Here is a 7,393-nt window from a genome sequence, read left to right as displayed (position 1 = left end):
AGGAATGAAGGCTAAAGATGTAAGTACTTATGTAAGAAAGTGTTACTTAAAAGATCAGGTCCTATCAAGCAAGAAACAGAAGTAACTAAGGAACTAAATCTAAATACCCAATCCAAAATTGCTTTTCGAGTCTCCCATCTCTTCTCTGGCACACTGGCAAATCTGCCCTTGAAATGTTGATTGGGAGGGTTGCAGAAAGAGCTGCAGAATTCACGTTTACCTGAGACATAGAAGAACTAAGGACTAGCGTGAACAAACTGCACAAAATAGGTTAGGAGTGCTCCTTATTGTTGAATACTTTGGCATCCAATAAAAGACAAATGTGTGCTTTTCCTTTGGCAGAAAATTAATTGTGTCTCTCTCGCCTCTCTAGTTCCACCTTTTACAGGAAACTTGTAAGAACATACTAACTTCAAGAGCTCTACCATGCTCCACCTCCTAGCTCTGAAGGCAAACTTTTTTTCTGTATTTAGAGACCCATCTGGGTAAAATTTTAAATTCTCAATCCCAAGACAAAAGGATTCAGTTTTGCGAGGACAACATGAGACAGGCAGAGATGGCTACAAGGATGACAACACCACCCAGGAACACAGACATTACAAAGTAACTCACAGTGACAACAGCCTCCAGCCAGAACAGGAGGAACTGAGCAGCAGACACGGGCTCTCAGTTGAGGCAAGGTGTTCAAATAAAGGGATTCTTAGGAAAAAGTGACAACAGAACTGTATCCGCGCTGGGACTCCTAAGAGAAAATTCAATTAAATTGGGCCACACTCCACTCCAGCCCCTGGCCTTGCTGAGAGGGAACATATACACATGCAGAATTAATTTTCACAGTCAATTTTCAAAGAATATCTTCATAACCACAGAAAGTTCAAAGCCGCAAGCAAGATTCAGCAGGGGCATACTGGTCTGCCACGTACATGCACTGAACTATTTAATCCTACTATGCATATGACCACATACTCCGAGGAAATAATTTGTCATTCGAATCTATTATCAAAAAAAGGAAAGGGGGAGGGGAAAGACGCATTAATTGATCTCTGCGGCAAACAGCATACATCCTGAGACATCAGAATACAGAAATCCTGCTCTACTAATGCAAAATTTCACAATTAGAATTAACTCCTCCTAATTCACATATAGCTCTTTAGACAACTAAAGGATCCTTCAAAGGTTTAACCTACATATTGTACCTTACGAAAGTAAATTCAGATCAAATAGAAGGAAAAGATGCTGTGAACTCTTCTCTTCTTGTATTTGTAAGAAAAAGACAGGTTTTCACCAAGCTCTCGACTGTGACTCTTCTATCAAATTTGATTTCAGTCCTAATTCTTGTCTATATTAATTCTGTGTAAAGGAAAGAAGCAGCATACATTTAAATAAATTTTCCACATTTGCAGACAGAAGACAAATGTGTCACTCACTGGGGAAAATTAAAGCTTTCCAGAGTCGATACCTTGTACAGATTTCTTTAGCTCAATTCCATTTTATTAGTCTCCAATCTTAAAAACTACCAGGAATTAAAAGAAAATTATGTGTAATATATTTAAATAAACATATGCATATTTACTTCCACATGACCTACTCCTCTGGGTAGGAAGGTGTAACAAATACCTCAAGGACTATTGGTGAGGCTGGTGCTTCACGCAATGTCTAGGAAGTTAGATTAAACAATTTCTTGAAAATAATTTCTTGCATGATTTAAAACCTTTTCAAGAGGGATATATCCAAAAGGAATATTTCACAAGACACTCAATATGCATAGAAAAAAGAAGATTCTTTTGTAACTCATAATGACAGCTGTGTAATTTTTTCTCCATTTGTATTCACGCTTGTAAAAAAAAAAATGGATTTATTCTTTAACATAAGGAAAAAAAAAGTAATTTTGCATTGGCCACTTCTTTTTCCAGTTACAAATTTTTGGCAGCCTACGTCTGAGAAAAGAAATACAGGAATATGTATGAACAAGTTCACATTTTGAGCCAGTATGAATAAGTTCATTCACTAACATACCAAGAATATACGAAGTATTGACATGGCCTTCTGTTACTACTCCAAGGTTCAGAAACCAGGTTTTAAGATAAAAGCCTCTGGGAAAGCAATATGCACTGAGCACATACAACACTGTATTTGCATTTTCAGAGACAGTAAGTGTATTCACTGAGCAGAGATCACATTGAGAAATACCTGCAATGAAGCACTATGGAAGGGATGTACAATTGCAGTTTAGTCCCTTTGCCCCTTAACATGAGGTGACAAAGTGCTTACAGAATCCCATGCAAGATATGCCTACTTATTGCAGTAGGGTACAATGATACCTGGACTCTCAAGTATCCACAGACTTCACACCTGCACTGGTGTGAAGTTTCATTCAGGCTATTCAACAAATAATTGCCAAGCACAGAGCGTTGTGCCAATGGAGCTCCAGCCCCATCAACAGCCACCCTCACTCAAGTATTTCTGGGTAGCAGCCCACCATGACATCACCCAGGCATGTTTTCTGAACAGGACCCCTTCCTCATTCAGTAAATACAGGGGATCTCCTCTAAAAAGACACAGCATGCACGCTTTCCTGACTGCAGAATCAGAGACATGAATAGCATATATGGTAGTGAATTAGTAAAAGAAAGAGGAAGAGTTTAACTGGTAAGAACAAATGCTCCTCTGGATTTTCAAATTTTACTCACTGGATTTTTGTATCGTGAAAAGAAATAACGTAAGTGCCTAGAAATGTTTACGAATCTTTTAACCTCATTTTCTCCAAGTCTCCTGGCAAGCCAAGACTGAGCTATTTTAGCATAACTGTAAATGGAAGCTTGAGTAGTCCCTAACTTTATCAAACCTAGCTCAACTACATCTTATACTCCTGTTTTTCTTGGCTCTTAAGGTCACAAAAGCTATGGGGAAGAGTAAACAACCTTTCCCCATCCCAAACACTGTAGCCATACTTTTTTCAGGCTGTGAAGTCTGTCTAAAAAAAGATGAAGCACAGATTTTCTGATGAACAGATGGACCTCACAGCTGCACTTCTGGAAAGAAAAGCACTATTTTAGAATTATTTCAGCAAAGATAAAAAGGGAACTTAAGTATCACATCTCCAAAGACAGTTGAATTGAAATGTTAAGCTTTATTTGAATATAGATCATGACCAACAATAAGAAATTGATATGAGATATGCTAAAATCCAGTACTGAGGAAACAGTGTTAGAATCCTTTTTCTTTACAATCCTTTAAGAAAGAGATCTCAATTATCAAGTACAAAGACAATTAACCTAACTTGATGCTCAGTAACTAAGCCTGATGCTTTGAAGATAAGTCTATACAGGTATTAAATATTACCAAGTTTTTTGACCTTTTTGATTAGAAAGATCGATGCAAGTTTCAGGCATGGATGAAGATGAAAAACTAAGGAAGCATAAAAAAGCACACACACAAATATGCTGAATATGTCTTTTCCAACAGAGTAGCTAAACAGTTTAACTTGTGCAGGCCTAACCCCACAGTTGTAAGATGTCTGCAGCAAATAAAAGGTAGCACAGCAGACACCTGCATGGTGATTCATCTGTTCTAGTCTGAGCCACCTAACGAATCTGCTTTTTCATTATGGTATTTGGGCCACTCTGGAAGGGGCAGGAAGGCTTAAGATGCCAGAGGGCTTAAGATGCCTTCTGAAACGTTCAGGAGATGTGACAATTTAAAAAGAGAATTCACTTTACGATTTTTCTGCTTAAACAGTTTTCATGCTCCACTGGAAAAAAATAGCATTTCTTACTGAATTACAGTATATACAATTGTTTGAAAATAATTGGTTAAAACAAATTATTACTAAAAAGTAAACATTTTCCTCTCAGGAGTACATTCAGGAAAATAATTGGATCAAGTTATGAAAGCTTAAGTGGGAAGGGTCCCCATGAGGTTTCTAATCTACCCTCATGCCCCAAGAAAGGAGACCTATGACAGCAAACCACATTGCTCAAGGCTTTACCCAGAAAAGCCTTGAAAACCTCCCAAGATGAAGACTATGTAACTTCTCTTGGCAATTGCTTACACTACTTCCTAATGATGAAACAGGTTTTTCCTTACCTACCACCTGAATTTCTCTTGATTCCATTCATGTCATCTGTCTCTGGAACAGGCTGCCCACAGAAGTTGTGGGGTCTCCATCCCCAGAGGTATCCAAAACCCAGTGGACACAGTCCTGGACAGTCTGTTCCAGTTGATCCTATTTGTGAAGGGGGGTTGGGCCAGATGATCTGAAAAAGATCCTTCCAAACTCAATGATTCCATGATTTTGTAATTACTTCCTGTCATCCCTCATTGACGTGAAAAGTTTTGCTCGCACTATTACACTTCTTGAACTTTGCTCTATGCTCCTTCACACTGTGTAAATACACTGTTTATCAGGGAGTGTAGAGATAAGATGAGGGGTAGCATTTTCATTCTGGAAGAAGGTAGATTTAGATTAGATATTACAAAGAAATTCTTTTCTGTGAGGGTGGGGAGACACTGGAACCGCCTGCCCAGAGGAGTTGTGAATGCTCCCTCCCCGGAAGTGTTCAAGGTCAGGCTGGATGTGGCTTCAAGCAACCTGGTCCAACGGAAGGTGCTCCTGTCCATGGGGGGTCCAGCCAGGGAGGTGGGAATTAGAAAAATTTTAAAGACTCTTCCAACCTAAATCATTCTATGACTTTATGACTGTATGAAATTATTTCCTCTTTTTTTGGTAGAGTTCTTAACTTTTCAGCTACAGATGTTAGGAAAGTATGTATTGATGTCACGCAAAGACTGCTGTACTTCAAATGAACACTACTAGCATGTGCCCCAGGAGAAATTCCAGTTTTGGTGAACAAAGACTGTACCCCCTTAGTCCTTCAACTACTTTAGTACTTCACAACATTTTAAAACTGATTTTTAAATGAAGGCAAGACATTGTGTTAATATGCAGTCCAAGAAACTACTTTGTACTTAAAATTTCAGCAGAAATTGAACAAGTTTCAGGACACAGCCTGCACTCCACTCAACTTATTCAACAGGTTGAACTTAGCAGATCACATCAATCATCTTCCTTGGTATTTTGCAAGAAACAGCTCGATGAGGAAATTTGTATTCTCCACAGCCATACAGGCAATTAATGCCAGTATTTATGAAGACCAAAATGTCAGCATAACAGATGCAATGAAGTACAGCTTTGAAGCATGCCTTCCTCTGTATCTCTGTATTTCAGCTCTAAAGTGCACCCTTCCAGAAGAATCAAAGCTTTCTATCTCTGTATTTCTGTCATAGAACTCAAAATTATGTACCTCTTGCAGGGTGACAGAGCCTGACTGACATAACAACATAAGTAAAGATCACAGTTATACACCCACAGGAGCAAACTGCATACAAAATGATAATTCAGTTTATTGTACCAATTTTCTTGGTAGAAAAGTTGAGGTGAAGTCATGCAGAACCATCTACACGGTTTTATCTCACTGACAACTTCATCCTAAGCCCAACTGGAAACCCAAGAAGAGATCTTCCTAAATCAGATCCCTTCTTCATACAAATACTAAATATAGCCCTGAAGAGAAAATAGTGGACACCCTTCCAAAGGGAAACGAGAATTCCACTTTTAAGCATTACATGCTGCACCTTGCTACTCATCTCCAGCCAACACTGTCATTGTGATGCACCTGAAGGTGCACAAGTCCTGATGAGGTGCATCCGTAGGTCCTGGGGGAACTGGCAGATGAAGTTGCTAAGCCACTGCCCACCGTATCTGAGAAGTCATGGCAATACGGTGACGTTTCCACTGACCGAAAAGGGGGAAATATCCCCATTGTTTAAAAGAGAAAAAAGGAAGACCCAGGGAATTTCAGGCCAGTCAGTCTCACCTCTGTGCCCACCAAGATCGTGGAGCAGATCATCCGAAAAACTGTGCTAGGGCGCATGGAGAGTAAGGTGATCGGTGACAGCCAGCATGGCTTCACTAAGGGCAAATTGTGTCTGACAAATTTGTGGACCTTCTACAACAGGGTTACAGAGTTTGTGGATAAGGGAAGAGAAACCGACACAATCTACCTGCATTTATGCAAAGCATTTGACATTGTCTCACGACATCCTTGTCTCTAAATCGGAGTGACACAGATTTGATGGAAGGACCACTCAGAAATTGGCTGTATGGTCGCATTCAAAGAGTCGCACTCGATGTCTGGGTGGAGATCAGTGACAAGCAGTGTTCCCTAGGGGCTGGTATTTGGACCAGTGCTGTCTAACATCTTCGTCAGCAATATGGACAGCGGGATTGAGTGCACCCTCAGCAAGTTTGTGGATGACATCAAGCTATGTGGGTGCAGTCAACATACTGAAGAGAAACGCTGCCCTCCAGAGGGACTTTGACAGGCTTCAGAGGTGGGGCCATGCAAGTTCAACAAGGCCAAGTGCAAGGTCCTGCACATGGGTCAGGGCAGTCTGAAGAACAAATAGAGGCTGGGCAAAGATTGGATTGAGAGCAGCCCCACAGAGACAGACTGGGGAGTTTTGGTGGATAAAAAAATGAACATGAGCCAGCAACATGCACTCACAGCCTGGAAAGCCAATCGCATCCTGGGCTGCATCAAGGGAAGCATGGTAAGCAGGTCAAGGGAGATGATTCTCTCCCTCTGCTCTGCTCTCATGAGACCCCACATGCATTGGTGTATTCAGCTCTGGGGCCCCCAGCAGAAGGTGTCTATGTCCATGGCAGTAAGTGGTGTAACTAGATGATCTTTTAGGTCCCTTTCATCCCAAACCATCCTACAACTCTATGACAGTGAATAAAGGCAAGCTGTGAAACTACCTGTTGTATGCTATGCCCCATTTCTAGAAACAGGCACCCCAACAGCAAGTTTGCTGTGAACATATTTTTTCAACAATTTTCACTTTCATCTAGGCACACTATGTAGTCATATTTTCAAAGAAGAAAGCTAAAATTCGTAAGGATTGTAAGTACTCTACCATTAGTGTAACTGTATCTGCAAACAAGACAAGGTACTTTCAATACACAAAATTGGACCCTCTACTGCGCAGCGAAGTAACAACATTGTGTACCTCCAGAGAGTCAGCATGAAATCTCATCACTAGAGATATTGTTGGTTCCACCAGAGTTTGCATCTCAGGGGTGCCTGCATCCTTCTATCTGAAAGCACCTGATCATTCAACAGAAATAATTTTCAAAAATCCATACTTCAGATACCTGGACATTTTCTTAATTTTTGTCAATATGAGATTTCTCTTAAACACTTCTTTCTGGTTCCTGTTCTTAAGTTAAATATTATACATCTAGCAAATAGTAACTCAGTTCTCATTTTTCTAACCTGGAAAGGGCAATTTTCTGCCCTACAGAGGGCAATATGTCTTAAGTTGTTTGGGA

The sequence above is a fragment of the Apaloderma vittatum genome, unplaced genomic scaffold (assembly GCF_000703405.1).
Source record: "Apaloderma vittatum isolate BGI_N311 unplaced genomic scaffold, ASM70340v1 scaffold5522, whole genome shotgun sequence".
Classification (NCBI taxonomy): domain Eukaryota; kingdom Metazoa; phylum Chordata; class Aves; order Trogoniformes; family Trogonidae; genus Apaloderma; species Apaloderma vittatum.
The sequence above is the reverse complement of the archived record's forward strand: the minus strand, read 5'-3'. Positions refer to the sequence as shown.